The sequence below is a fragment of the Sphaeramia orbicularis genome, chromosome 1, assembly GCF_902148855.1.
Source record: "Sphaeramia orbicularis chromosome 1, fSphaOr1.1, whole genome shotgun sequence".
Classification (NCBI taxonomy): domain Eukaryota; kingdom Metazoa; phylum Chordata; class Actinopteri; order Kurtiformes; family Apogonidae; genus Sphaeramia; species Sphaeramia orbicularis.
Genome location: NC_043957.1, coordinates 42755913 through 42769735, shown reverse-complemented (window position 1 = coordinate 42769735; position 13823 = coordinate 42755913). Strand labels below are relative to the sequence as shown.

General features: G+C 36.0%; 1 pseudogene; it reads right to left on the bottom strand.

Moving 5' to 3' along the window:
* The window catches only part of LOC115417855 (2-hydroxyacylsphingosine 1-beta-galactosyltransferase-like), a 34862-nt pseudogene that overhangs the window by 15571 nt on the left and 5468 nt on the right, over nt 1-13823 (bottom strand).

The window sequence follows — 13823 nt, the reverse complement described above, 5'->3', positions numbered from 1 at the left end:
ATGAACAAGGCAATGTAAGTATGACAAACTTGTCTTTCCTGTGTCTTTTCTTTTTCCTGTTATGTGGTCTGTGTGTCTGGCTTTAGTACTAACCTGTGGCAGCGGGCTGGGGGGCTTGGTGAGGATTCCTCCTATGTACACCACATGTGGCAAGGTGGGCCTGGGGAACTCCAGAGCCATGTCAGTGCAAAGCATCCACAGTCGACTGCCCTGCACCAGGTCAGCCATGGCCGCTTGAGGCTTCACTCCATGTTTCTTCATAATCCGGTCATATTTGGGCAGAGCAATATAATGGACTCCAAACGCTGCACCAGGTAAACAGCCGTATTGGTGATCCTCTGGATCAACGACATGCGGTCTGTCAGCAAGGAGTTGAACTCGGGCACGTATGAAAGTGGGGCCGGGGCACCCACCTCAGCAGGATACCATAGGCCTGTGCTAAACACAGCATATTGCACACCTAGGATATGAGCGAGAACAAAACCCACATCTCATTAGGGTCCACCAGCAGCAGGTCAAACTTGGCTTCCTTGAGGCGGGTCATGACCTCAACACTGCCAACTACAGCGTCACAATTCTGAGAGTAGTGATCAAGAATATCAAACAATTCCAGAAAAGTCAGGCGGCCTGAGAAAATGTTGCTGACTTTGGACTGGAGGAAACTGTCAGCCGTGCTGCTATTAAAGATCCCGGGTAGCGCTGTAAATGATAGTGAGGGGAGGGGGGCACCTCACGACCCTCTGAAATGAGAAAATGGGTCTCATGGCCCTCTTGGTGCAGAGCTGTAGCCAGCGTCTTGAAGATGTAGAGGTGAGATTCAAACATGATGGGCGGGACCACGATCACTTTAGCAGCCCATGATGCACTGGGACTCCAGGTGAGGAATCCAAGGAGGAACAGTAGTGATGAGAGTAGGACATGGCTGAAATTATAAAAACAGGAGTAATGTTACCAAGCTACATAGAACAAATACACTGTAAATTCATTTTGATATATGTGAGTGAAGAACATTACCAAGGTTCGATAAAGACTGTGAACAAGACATATGTTAGGGGATACATCCTGTGTGACCTAACATTGAGTTCACCGGTTTAAATACACTGGGGAGGATGTCTTCAAGGACAAAGCACACACAGTATCTTCACACTTCACACTACATTAAGAGTCTTGTTTTGTGCACATAAAATGCTTCTGTTTGTTCTCATTTTTACCTCCGCCAAGGAGGTTATTTTTTGCCAGGGTTGTTTGTTGTTTGTTTGTTTGTCTGTCCGTTAGTGTAACATAACTCAAAAAGTTATGGACAGATTTAGATGAAATTTTCAGGGTTTGTTGGAAATGGGATAAGGAAGAAATGATTAAATTTTGGTGTTGATCGGGGGTGGGGGGGCCCACTGATCAGCCTTTGCGGAGGTCTGCGCTCTCCGAGTGCTTCTAGTTCCTTCTTAAAAGTTACCTCCTCTATTTAATCTTTGCCTTTCTTTCTCCATATTTCAATTCTACCCCTTGACCTCTCCTCAGCCTGTGCAAAGCCATCACTGACATAGTGTGGGCAGCACCAACGTCATTCTAAACCTCCAGTCACTCTATTCACAAACAAAAACACAATGAACCATTATAATGGAACCATGTCATAAAGCCTCAGCTCTATATGCCTACACTTTAATCACAGATCAAAGATTAATCATTAACACTGGATACCTCTTTTCAGAACACATTACTCCTACAGGAATGTGCTGACCTCCAGATGAAAATGTGTGAATGATACCATTAATACACTATGTCTTGCAATAATAATCAATTAATGTGTCAGTTAACCTGAAAAACTGACACAGGGGAATAATTCTCACACTAACCTTTTTTGTTTTGCTAGTGAACAATTCATGCTGGTTAGTTGCAAATAACAGCCACTGTCATTATCAATTAAACTATCCATATCTTTGGCAATACTTTGTCAATTTGTCATTCGATAAAAGCGTGCCAAATCCCAAAGATGTTATCATTAAGACATGCAAAGAAAATTACTGAACAATCTGCACTGTGTTTGAAGCATTGAAGACAATACAGATTTCTTAACAAAGGCCATATATTAAATATATCATATCCATTACATTGTACCACTGTGCACATTTGTAAAAACTTCAGGAAAAACCCAAATAAAGTGGTATATGAGCACCTATGTGTGAACATGGGACACATCCTTTACATGTGCATTAGCATAGTCTTTCCATCCTCTGACCATACACTGGGCTGCGCTATGTCATTTCATCCTGTAAATGAAAAATGAAATGAGTGCTAGAGTCAGTGTTAACCTGACTACTTGAATCTTTATGGTTCACAATCTACATGTATTTGTGTAAAGTGCCTGAAGGTGAAATGTGTGTGAATATGTATAAGGTGGAGGACTGACAGAGCAGCGATCCATCCAGCCTTAGGCTCTAAATGCGTTCAAGCACCTAAAAACCTGTTTATTTCTCCTGTCAGCAACACAAGATACTGTAACATTGCATTTACAACCTGAGTTTTATCTTCATGTAATGTCTCTTGATGTCATCACCCTTACGTCAGAATCCATATCGAATGGCATGGCCCATATTGCTACTGCTGACATCTACTGATAGCATCTCAACAGGATTACATACTATATCAACCACCTGCTTCTAAACAATATGTTGTTTCTTCCCACAAACAGCTGGGGCCTATACGAGGACTCAAGGTGGACACCATTTTGTTTAGCATTGTCCTGAGGATATCATTACAAACACTTCTGAGCCCAGACTGTTGACTGTAACTATAGAAACCAGCCACTGTCTACTGAGAACTGTAAAGCATCATGACTAAAGTTACTAACAATGGAGTCTGGTTACCCTGCACACAGGGAGGGCTGAGAAAATTATTGGAATTAAGAGAATTAAAGGATAAGAAATGATGGGTGGAGCTGAAAGATGAAGTGGAAATAAAATACTGAATATTACGATAGTGATTCACATGTTGACGGCTTTACAGATTCCTGATTCATCATATCTGTAATCCAACTAAGTAGGAATGTGTGAGGCATGTGTGGATATCTGGATGTTAAATCAGCGATAGTGTAAAAATAATTTTATCACTATATCATTGGCAGTTACATCCTCCATTTATTGTTTATACTTTGAACTCAGCTTCCACTCTGCTTGTCCTAATGTGTATCCAAACTGTAACACACAATTCAAGAAAATGAAGAGAATTAGGTGTCTTCTAGCCAACTATCCCTTTAGCTTAAAAAAAGAAATCTAATCAAATGGCAGAAAATCCATATTTTCTTATATAAACAGGTCAGTTTGGACTTTTATCTTGCGTTTTACTGCAAATTTTAATAATTGCGGGTTCAGTTTTACAGAACAAATAGCATGCTTTCAATGTCCTAAATGGTAATTATTCAGTGATTACCACTCTCTAATAGCATGATTTAGACTAACTTGTTCTTGATTCAGCACAGCAGGAGGGGCAGCCTTGCAGCTTTCACAGTAGGGGTTCATTAGCTCACTGCACCCTGATGAGAAGGGAGATGTGACTTCCAAGAATATATACTGAGTCAAACACAATTCATCCAAGATGTTTATTTTGACACACATCTTCAAATAGAGGGTGATTAATTGATCTCATGTCTGTTTGCTACCAAGGAATTCAACTGGGTCTCCTGAAGACTAAGACTAGTTAGACTAAGTTATGAAATGCACTGCATTCACATGAAATAGAACATTAACACATGTATAAACACACAGCTCCCCCCAACTACAAGGTCACTCTCAGGTAAGCTATGCCCTGCTGAAATGTGGTAGAGATGGATTTATAACTTTTGTCAAATCACAAATTAAACTTTGATAATCAAGTCTTACGTGCCATGTACGTCAACATTTACACAGTTACACAAAAATCTCTGTGTACTCATGTACAGAGCTCAAAGTGTACAGAAAGGCAACGCTATCACTGTTAAATCTAAACAACCATACTTTGCCCTCTTAAATCTATGATAAATGTAGTGCTTTTTATCTAGATTAGTAGAGTTAAAGCCTAGAGGATTTTGACGCTGAATTTGGGTGAAAACAGACAGAAAGTGGCCAAACCTTTTATTTTCCCATGCTGAGGCACACAAAGCTGTTTATAATGATAACATGGCCTCTCTATACAGTACCCTTATCTCCAGAGGCTTCATCAGCTGAACAGGTATGTTTGATATAGGACAAGCCTGACAGGAAACAACTCTTCAATGCTTTTAAAAACCAGTCATATCTCCACTTATTTTATTCATTGTGCAAGTATTATAACCACTAGATGTTGATTGCAGAAAGGCCTAGAAGGCCTTAAATCTGCTATTCATTGCCTCTCAGCTACGTTACCACTTGTCAATTTCTGCTTCTGTTGCAACTCCTCAAATACAATACAGCGTTTTGTTCAAGAAAATTGTATTCTTTTGTCACTGTCATAACCTTGTGTCATGTGTGCCATCCAACATCCATCAACAAGAACAAGTCGGACTGGCTCAGCCTTTTTAGTAGGCTAGTTAATAGCTGTTTCACCAAATAAAGTATACTTTCAGAATAAAACAGCACGATTGCCATTAGTTATCAACGACAGCATGTTGATGTAGGCCAATGGAATAAAGAGTGAAAACAAACAACAAACAAAAAAAAGTATAACAAAAGTAAAGTAATGGAGTGCTTAATAAAAAAAAATTAAAAAAAAGCATTTATTCATACAAAAGCTTCAAATACACTTATTCAATGCATTCCCTGTATAAAATGCAGATTGGTAGCTTTTATACACGAGTCTTGTATAATATGGTCACTTTGGGTTAAGACACATTTACATCACCACATAGACTTTCTGGTAGAAGACCGAGAGCTCCAGTCCATATCACAGTTATGCTTAAATGTTTAGTAGGGACTATTCTGAAGGCAGGACTGTCCAAAAATGTCTTATCTTTAGATTAAAAGTTAAGGAGGTTTTTTAACATCAGTTGGTGCAACAGGATTGGAGCAGGTGCAGCATTGTTAGTAGCAACAAGGAAAAAGTCGAAATAAATTGGTAACTTTTGCATATTGTGAAGAAAATAGTAGTCGGAGATCTTATCATGGCGAAAAATTTCACTTAAGTTTTAAGTGTGGCTTTTTGGAACCTGTATGGTTTAATTTGATGACATAGTTTAAAAAAAACAAAAAACTTAGAAAACAAAAAACTTAGTGATGTATTTAGGGTAATATGATCAGTGCACCGTGTTCAAAGCTCACAAAAGGCCATTCAAATTATAGTATTAGTAACAGGACACGACGGCCCATCGTGACATTTTCGCTAGGGACCTGAACGCAGCACGGCGACCTGCCTTACACCTGTGTCTCTGAAGGTCTCGACTGTCACACCTGAGCGTCTAGAATTCAAAGAACAAATTACCAAGAGAGTTACCAGCTGCTGTTTTCTGTGTCGATAAGCTCTTTATAAAATATAGACGATAAAAAGAAAAAGAAAAGAGGAGTTTTGTGAAGGAAACCAAGCTGCGTCCACCTGTTGCGAGTCAGACGCACTTTAGGTCGCCTGTGTTGGCCTTACCTTGTTACTTGAATGTTGCTCAGTGGGAGATGGGAATGAAACTGCAGTACTCCAAATTCTCCTGGTCTGAAGTGTTAGGGAGATAAAACAATTTAAAAAAAAAAAAAATAGTGGGCAACACTTGGATAACGCCTCTAAAGTGGGTTAATGGGTCCCTGGGTATCGAAGGAGAACCAGAGAGAACCTGAACCTAGCAGTCCCTTTCACAGGGAGGTGGAGGCGGGACTAACGCTGTTGCAATGGAAAGTAAGGGAGTGGCGAAGGAGGGAGGAGGGGGAGGGGGAGGGTGAGGGTGGAGGGGGTTGGTGGTTGGTTGAGTAAAGCTCAATAAGGGTGGGAGTATCGGCCCATGCAGGTATTTTGCTTCAGTAGCAGGTGACTATCTGTGTGTTTATACTGTCAGCAAGAGGACAAAGTTTAGCCATGGGCACAGAGTTATACAGGAGAGAGAGAAGAGTGCATTTGAATTACAATTGTATCCTATTTAAACCCTTTCATGCATAGTGGACAGTTATTCTACAGCTGTTCTTTCTATATTCATGAACCCTTTCATGCATAGTGGTCACTACAGTGGACAGTTCCTCTACAGCTTGACTCTTGTATATCATGGGTTTTGTTGTTTTAGTTCCATATCAACCATCACAGTGGACACTTATGCATCATCTCATAAACTGCAATTAATACCATTATTGTAACTTTGCTGTTCTTGATTGTTTCTGAGTGGAAATCAATTGTTAATATTTATTTTTTGCATATTATCTCCATGAAGTGAGTTATAACTAGTATTCGAATATGTTAAAATGTGAGAAAACATCAGATTAGCTGCATTAAACATGGTTTCATTTCACTGTTTTCATATCACTTATATATTGGGTTTTAAATACATGTTTCTTTGCTTCAAGATTAAAATTCATGGTGTAGCTAAGTGGACATTTTTGTAACTCCATGAAAAACAGGTTGATTTTTAAAAAAATTCAATCACATTGTCTTTTTTTTCATGCCTTAAGAATAAAACACTCAGGAAAAAAATCTTGATTAAGGTTCTCATAATTCATGCATGAAAGGGTTAATTTTGTTGATTTAGTTATATATCAACCAACACAGTGGACACTTATGCATCATCTCATAAACTGCGATTAATACTATTATTGTAACTTTGCTGTTCTCGATTGTTTCTTGAGTGGAAATCAATTGTTAATATTTATTTTTTGCATATTATCTCCATGAAGTGAGTTATAACTAGTATTAGAATATGTTAAAATGTGAGAAAACATCAGATTAGCTGCATTAAACATGGTTTCATTTCACTGTTTTCATATCACTTTATGATATTGGGTTTTAAATACATGTTTCTTTGCTTCAAGATTAAAATTCATGGTGTAGCTAAGTGGACATTTTTGTAACTCCATGAAAAACAGGTTGATTTTTTAAAAAATTCAATCACATTGTCTTTTTTTTTCATGCCTTAAAGGAATAAAAACACTCAGGAAAAAAATCTTGATTAAGGTTCTCATAATTCATGCATGAAAGGGTTAATTTTGTTGATTTAGTTATATATCAACCAACACAGTGGACACTTATGCATCATCTCATAAACTGCGATTAATACTATTATTGTAACTTTGCTGTTCTCGATTGTTTCTTGAGTGGAAATCAATTGTTAATATTTATTTTTTGCATATTATCTCCATGAAGTGAGTTATAACTAGTATTCGAATATGTTAAAATGTGAGAAAACACAGATTAGCTGCATTAAACATGGTTTCATTTCACTGTTTTCATATCACTTTATATTGGGTTTTAAATACATGTTTCTTTGCTTCAAGATTAAAATTCATGGTGTAGCTAAGTGGACATTTTTGTAACTCCATGAAAAACAGGTTGATTAAAAAAAAAAAAAAATCAATAACATTGTTTTTTTTTCATGCCTTAAGAGGAATAAAACACTCAGGAAAAAAATCTTGATTAAGGTTCTCATAATTCATGTATGAAAGGGTTAATTTTGTTGATTTAGTTATATATCAACTAACACAGTGGACACTTATGCATCATCTCATAAACTGTGCTTAATACCATTATTGTAACTTTGCTGTTCTCGATTGTTTCTTGAGTGGAAATCAATTGTTAATATGTATTTTTTGCATATTATCTCCATGAAGTGAGTTATAACTAGTATTAGAATATGTTAAAATGTGAGAAAACACAGATTAGCTGCATTAAACATGGTTTCATTTCACTGTTTTCATATCACTTTATGATATTGGGTTTTAAATACATGTTTCTTTGCTTCAAGATTAAAATTCATGGTGTAGCTGAGTGGACATTTTTGTAACTCCATGAAAAAGGTTGATTTAAAAAAATTCAATCACATTGTCTTTTTTTTCATGCCTTAAAGGAATAAAAACACTCAGGAAAAAAATCTTGATTAAGGTTCTCATAATTCATGCATGAAATGGTTAATTTTGTTGTTTAGTTCCATATCAAACCACAGTGGGCACTTATGCATCATCTCATAAACTGCAATTCATACCATTATTGTAACTTTGCTGTTCTCGATTGTTTCTTGAGTGGAAATCAATTGTTAATATTTTTTTTGCATATTATCTCCATGAAGTGAGTTATAACTATATTAGAATATGTTAAAATGTGAGAAAACATCAGATTAGCTGCATTAAACATGGTTTCATTTCACTGTTTCATATCACTTTATGATATTGGGTTTTAAATACATGTTTCTTTGCTTCAAGATTAAAATTCATGGTGTAGCTGAGAGGACATTTTTGTAACTCCATGAAAAACAGGTTGATTTAAAAAAAAAAAAAAAAAAAAAAAATCACATTGTTTTGTTTTTTTTTCATGCCTTAAGAGGAATAAAAACACTCAGGAAAAAAATCTTGATTAAAGTTCTCATAATTTATGCATGAAAGGGTTAATTTTGTTGATTTAGTTATATATCAACCATCACAGTGGACACTTATCATCTCATAAACTGTGCTTAATACCATTATTGTAACTTTGCTGTTCTCGATTGTTTCTTGAGTGGAAATCAATTGTTAATATTATTTTTTTGCATATTATCTCCATGAAGTGAGTTATAACTAGTATTCGAATATGTTAAAATGTGAGAAACATCAGATTAGCTGCATTAAACATGGTTTCATTTCACTGTTTTCATATCACTTTATGATATTGGGTTTTAAATACATGTTTCTTTGCTTCAAGATTAAAATTCATGGTGTAGCTGAGTGGACATTTTTGTAACTCCATGAAAAACAGGTTGATTTAAAAAAATTCAATCACATTGTCTTTTTTTTTCATGCCTTAAAAGGAATAAAAACACTCAGGAAAAAAATCTTGATTAAGGTTCTCATAATTCATGCATGAAATGGTTAATTTTGTTGTTTTAGTTCCATATCAACCAACACAGTGGGCACTTATGCATCATCTCATAAACTGCAATTCATACCATTATTGTAACTTTGCTGTTCTCGATTGTTTCTTGAGTGGAAATCAATTGTTAATATTTATTTTTTGCATATTATCTCCATGAAGTGAGTTATAACTTGTATTAGAATATGTTAAAATGTGAGAAAACATCAGATTAGCTGCATTAAACATGGTTTCATTTCACTGTTTTCATATCACTTTATGATATTGGGTTTTAAATACATGTTTCTTTGTTTCAAGATTAAAATTCATGGTGTAGCTGAGTGGACATTTTTGTAACTCCATGAAAAACAGGTTGATTTAAAAAAAATTTAAAAAATTTAAAAAAAATCAATCACATTGTTTTTTATGTTTTTTTCATGCCTTAAGAGGAATAAAAACTCAGGAAAAAAATCTTGATTAAGGTTCTCATAATTCATGCATGAAAGGGTTAATTTTGTTGTTTTTGTTATATCAACTAACACAGTGGACACTTATGCATCACGTACACTGCAATTCATACCGTAATTGTAAATTTGCTGTTCTTGATCAACCTGATCTACACTAACATGTTTAACCCTTTCATGCATGAATTATGAGAGCCTTAATTAAGATTTTTTTTTTTTTTTTAGTGTTTTTTACCTCTAGGCATTACAAAAAAAAATGCAATTGACATTTTTTATGAACCTATTTTTCATGGAGCTGCAAAAATATCCATTCAGCTGGACACAATGCATTTAATTTTTGAAGCAAAAAAAAACCAAAACATATTTACTGATATAGTGTGTGAAAACTATGAAATAAAAAGATTTTTAATGCAGCTAATCTGATGTTTTCTCACATTTTACCATACCATACAGGTCATTACTCACTTCCTGGAGATAATATGCAAAAAAGAAATCATTTTGTTGAAAAAAAAAACAAAACCCTGTTAATTACAGTCTAATAACAAGAACAAGCACTTGATTTACGCTCAAACATGTGCAGATCAGGTTTATCAAGAACAGCAAAGTTACAGTAATGGTCTGAATTGCAGTTTATGAGATGATGCATAGTGTCCACAGTGTTGGCTGATATGGAACTAAAACAACAAAATCTATGAATATACAAGAGAACAGCTGTAGTACTGTCCACTGTAGTGACCGCTATGCATGAAAGGGTTAAGTGTAAAAAATTGCTTGATATTGTTATTAGACTGTAATTAACAGTTTTTTTTTTTTTTTTTTTGTTTTTTTTTTGCATATTATCTCCCTAAAGTGAGTAATAACTAGTATTAAAGTATGTTCAAATGTGACAAAACATCAGATTAGCTGCATTAAAAATGTTTTCACACAGTATATCAGTTATTACATGTTTCTTTGCTTCAAAAATTAAACGCATGGTGTCCAGCTGAGTGGATAGTTTTGCAACTCCATGAAAAACAGGTTCATGATTTTTTTTTTTTTTTTTTCAATTGCATTGTGTTTTTTTAATGTCAAAAGAGGAATAAAAACATTCAGGAAAAAAAAAAAAATCTTGATTAAAGTTCTCATACTTCATGCATGAAAGGGTTAAAGCATGTAAAGAATGTGGCCATTGTTTGATATGTAAAAGACACTTCTCTGATCATATTACCCTAAATACATCACAAAGTTTTGGTTTTTTTTCAAGATTTTTTTTTCTTTTAGCTATGTCATCAAATTGAACCATACAGGTTCCAAAAAAGCCATTCTTAAAATTTAAGTGAAATTCTCGCCATAATAAGATCTCCGACTATTATTTTCTTCACAATATGCAAAAGTTACCAATTTATTTCGACTTTTTCCTTGTTGCTACTAACAATGCTGCACCTGCTCCAATCCTGTTGCACAAATGCGAAAGAATCACCTGATGTTAAAAAACGTCCTTAACTTTTAATCTAAAGATAAGACATTTTTTGGACAGTCCTGCCTTCAGAATAGTCCCTGCTAAACATTTAAGCACCACTGTGATATGGACTGGAGATCTCTTTCTTCTACCAGAAAGTCTATGTGGTGATGTAAATGTGTCTTAACCCAAAGTGACCATGTTGTAAAAGACTCATGTGTATAAAGGCTACCAATCTGCATATGTAAAAGACACTTCTCTGATCTTCTGATCTCAATGGGATTGTCATGTAAAACAAATGTCATGTCAAGTAAACTCAAAAGTCTTCTGTCTGTGTGTCTATCTGTCTAAAAGTCAAACAGCTGTCTATAAAAGATAGAATTGAGTAAAACGGATTTCGTGTTGCTGATTTTTAACGGAATAATTTCAGAATTTGTTACTTATGGGAATTTAAGTTCATCTATCCATCTGTCCGTTCATCCATCCTCCATCCATCCATCCATCCATCCATCCAATAGATGATTAGTTCAGTAAATCTCATATTTTCTGCATAAAAAGTTCATTTTAAATTCATATGAAGTGCAAAGGGAGGTTACACTAATATAAAATATATAATTGGGCAAAAATAAGACTATGACTTTGGCACAGTACTCTTATGTCATCTATCTATTTATCTATCAGGTCTTTGTTTGCCTTGGTCTCTAAGAGACTGATGACTCCGCCTGGGAGATAAAATCCCTGATGATGTTAAAATTCAGTAGAGTTCCACTAAACATACTGGGGGAAAATGGATAGTAATACATCTTTATAATCAGCAAGATAATTAGCTGTCCACAGCAACCATTGTGCTGAGCCATATTATCACACCATCTGCACCACTCCCTTGTCTGTGTGCATAGTTTTATGTGGGTTTCATATTTTGGTGTAAAAACAATCCCAGACTAAGCTATAGAAACCTTCTTGCTATTGATATCGCTTCAATAAAGAATCAAGTTACAACACACGGTGAAGCAGTGGAAGCGGTTGAGACGTTACAGCCCACCTGTGGGAAAGAGGGGGATGGTTAACTCCTCTACCTGCAAACTGCCAGGGAAGGACAGATGCTTATCAGGCAGAAAAGGGTAAAGATAAAGAATTTAGCAGGTGACTTCATTGTGATCATGCTGACACTGGACTCGATAGTCACATAAACAAGCAAGTCTGTTTACACGGTAAACACACAAAGACACACACACTTAAAATAAATTGTTAAAGTAATTTGAAAAGGGGTGGGGGCTAAAGAGTAGAGCCACGACGTGTATAGTTAAAGACAAATGGGTGTTTCTACTCTAACAGTGATCCATTTGTTTATGCAACTGCCCTCCTCTTCCACCACACATACACAGTCACTATTCTTTTCCCTCCATACATTTACTACCCTCACCGTCCAATTTCCTCAGCTATGCCCTGACTCATCACAATATGCCATGCTGCTACTGGCCACTGAGCCAGAGCGTCCACTCAGCCCTCTGATCCAAAAAGGCCTGTGTGGAGTGTTTGCGTTGCTTCATCACCATTTATCTGTAACTGCCTCCTGGCTTCACTCTCTCTCATCAGTGTCTCTTTCCCACTTTAAATCTGTACACTCTTTCCTTTGTGTCACTCTCTCTTTTTCAGCCCCCTCACTCTTCTTTTACTGTTCTCTTTCCTCCCCTTCCTCCCTCCCTTCCTCCCTCCCTCCCTCCCTCTCCATCTCTTCCTTTCTCGCTCTCTCCCCAGATATCAGGTGTGTTACCTGAGCTCCGTATCAATAGTTTATCACCCTGGACACCCAATCTACAGAACATGACAGAACTCTCCTGTGGAGAGTCACGGTGTTCATGTTGTGTTTGTGCGTATGTGTTGAGAAACACAAATAGAGAAAAGGGGACAGGGTGGCAAAGACTCATGTATATTTTGAGTGCGGAAAAACCTGCTGAGAGAGCTGCAAAATGGGCATGGCAAGAAGAATACAAAAAGACAAAACAGCAAAAACAAAAGGTCTGGGGAGTAATGAGGGAAAATAACAGCAAAAAGAAGATGTGAATTGTGTAGGAGAAGGAAATAAAATGACACACAAAACAGGGGACTGATGTAATTTTACGGCTGATAATTTTCTCACAAAATAAAAAAATAAACAGTATTATCTACCTGTTTGTCTGAAAACAAAAATGATTTGAGCAGACATTCTAAGACACTGAAACTACTTTAAGCTGCACAGCAAAATAGGTAATTAATACATAAAAAAAATGTTTTGGAATGTTTTGTTTTTTCCTCTTTTGTCATTTTTGTCAATGATTTCCTTTATTTACATTAGTGTGCTGTTCTGCCCCCTAGTGAACACATTAAAGTATTACAATAAAATGAGGACAAGTCAACTCTCATATTTGTTTGTGTGCTCAATAAGTTGAATGAAAAGCTTTGTATGATCAAACATTATCACTGAAATGATGACCATCCCAAATGTGAGAGTAGAGAACCCCAAGCATTGGTTACACACAAAATGCTTCACTTCTCTCTTGTCAGGTATCGAGTACATGATGACTAACACGTCACTCTGTCACCGATGATAGACTCCAAAAGCCATTTGCAGACTTTGTTGGAGAACAAACAATGATATTCCTAATGATGGTGGTGACAGTAAAATTTATACATAGACCTTTTCACAAATTGCCACAAAGAGCATAAAGATATCATACAAAACATGAATTAAAGAGCAAAAAGATAAGATAAAGAAACCATAGAAATGTTACGATATGAAAACACTGTATTTTAGTAATAAGTCTTAAAAATATCAGGTTATCTATGCAGGCGTTTAACCCATAAAGACCCATACAGGTGACCCAGACCATCTACTGAGCTAAACTGTTAAATACCTGTTGATCCACTAATCCTATCAATACATGTAAATAATTGGTGTAAAATGCAGTTTGTCATCTTTTCACTGTCAT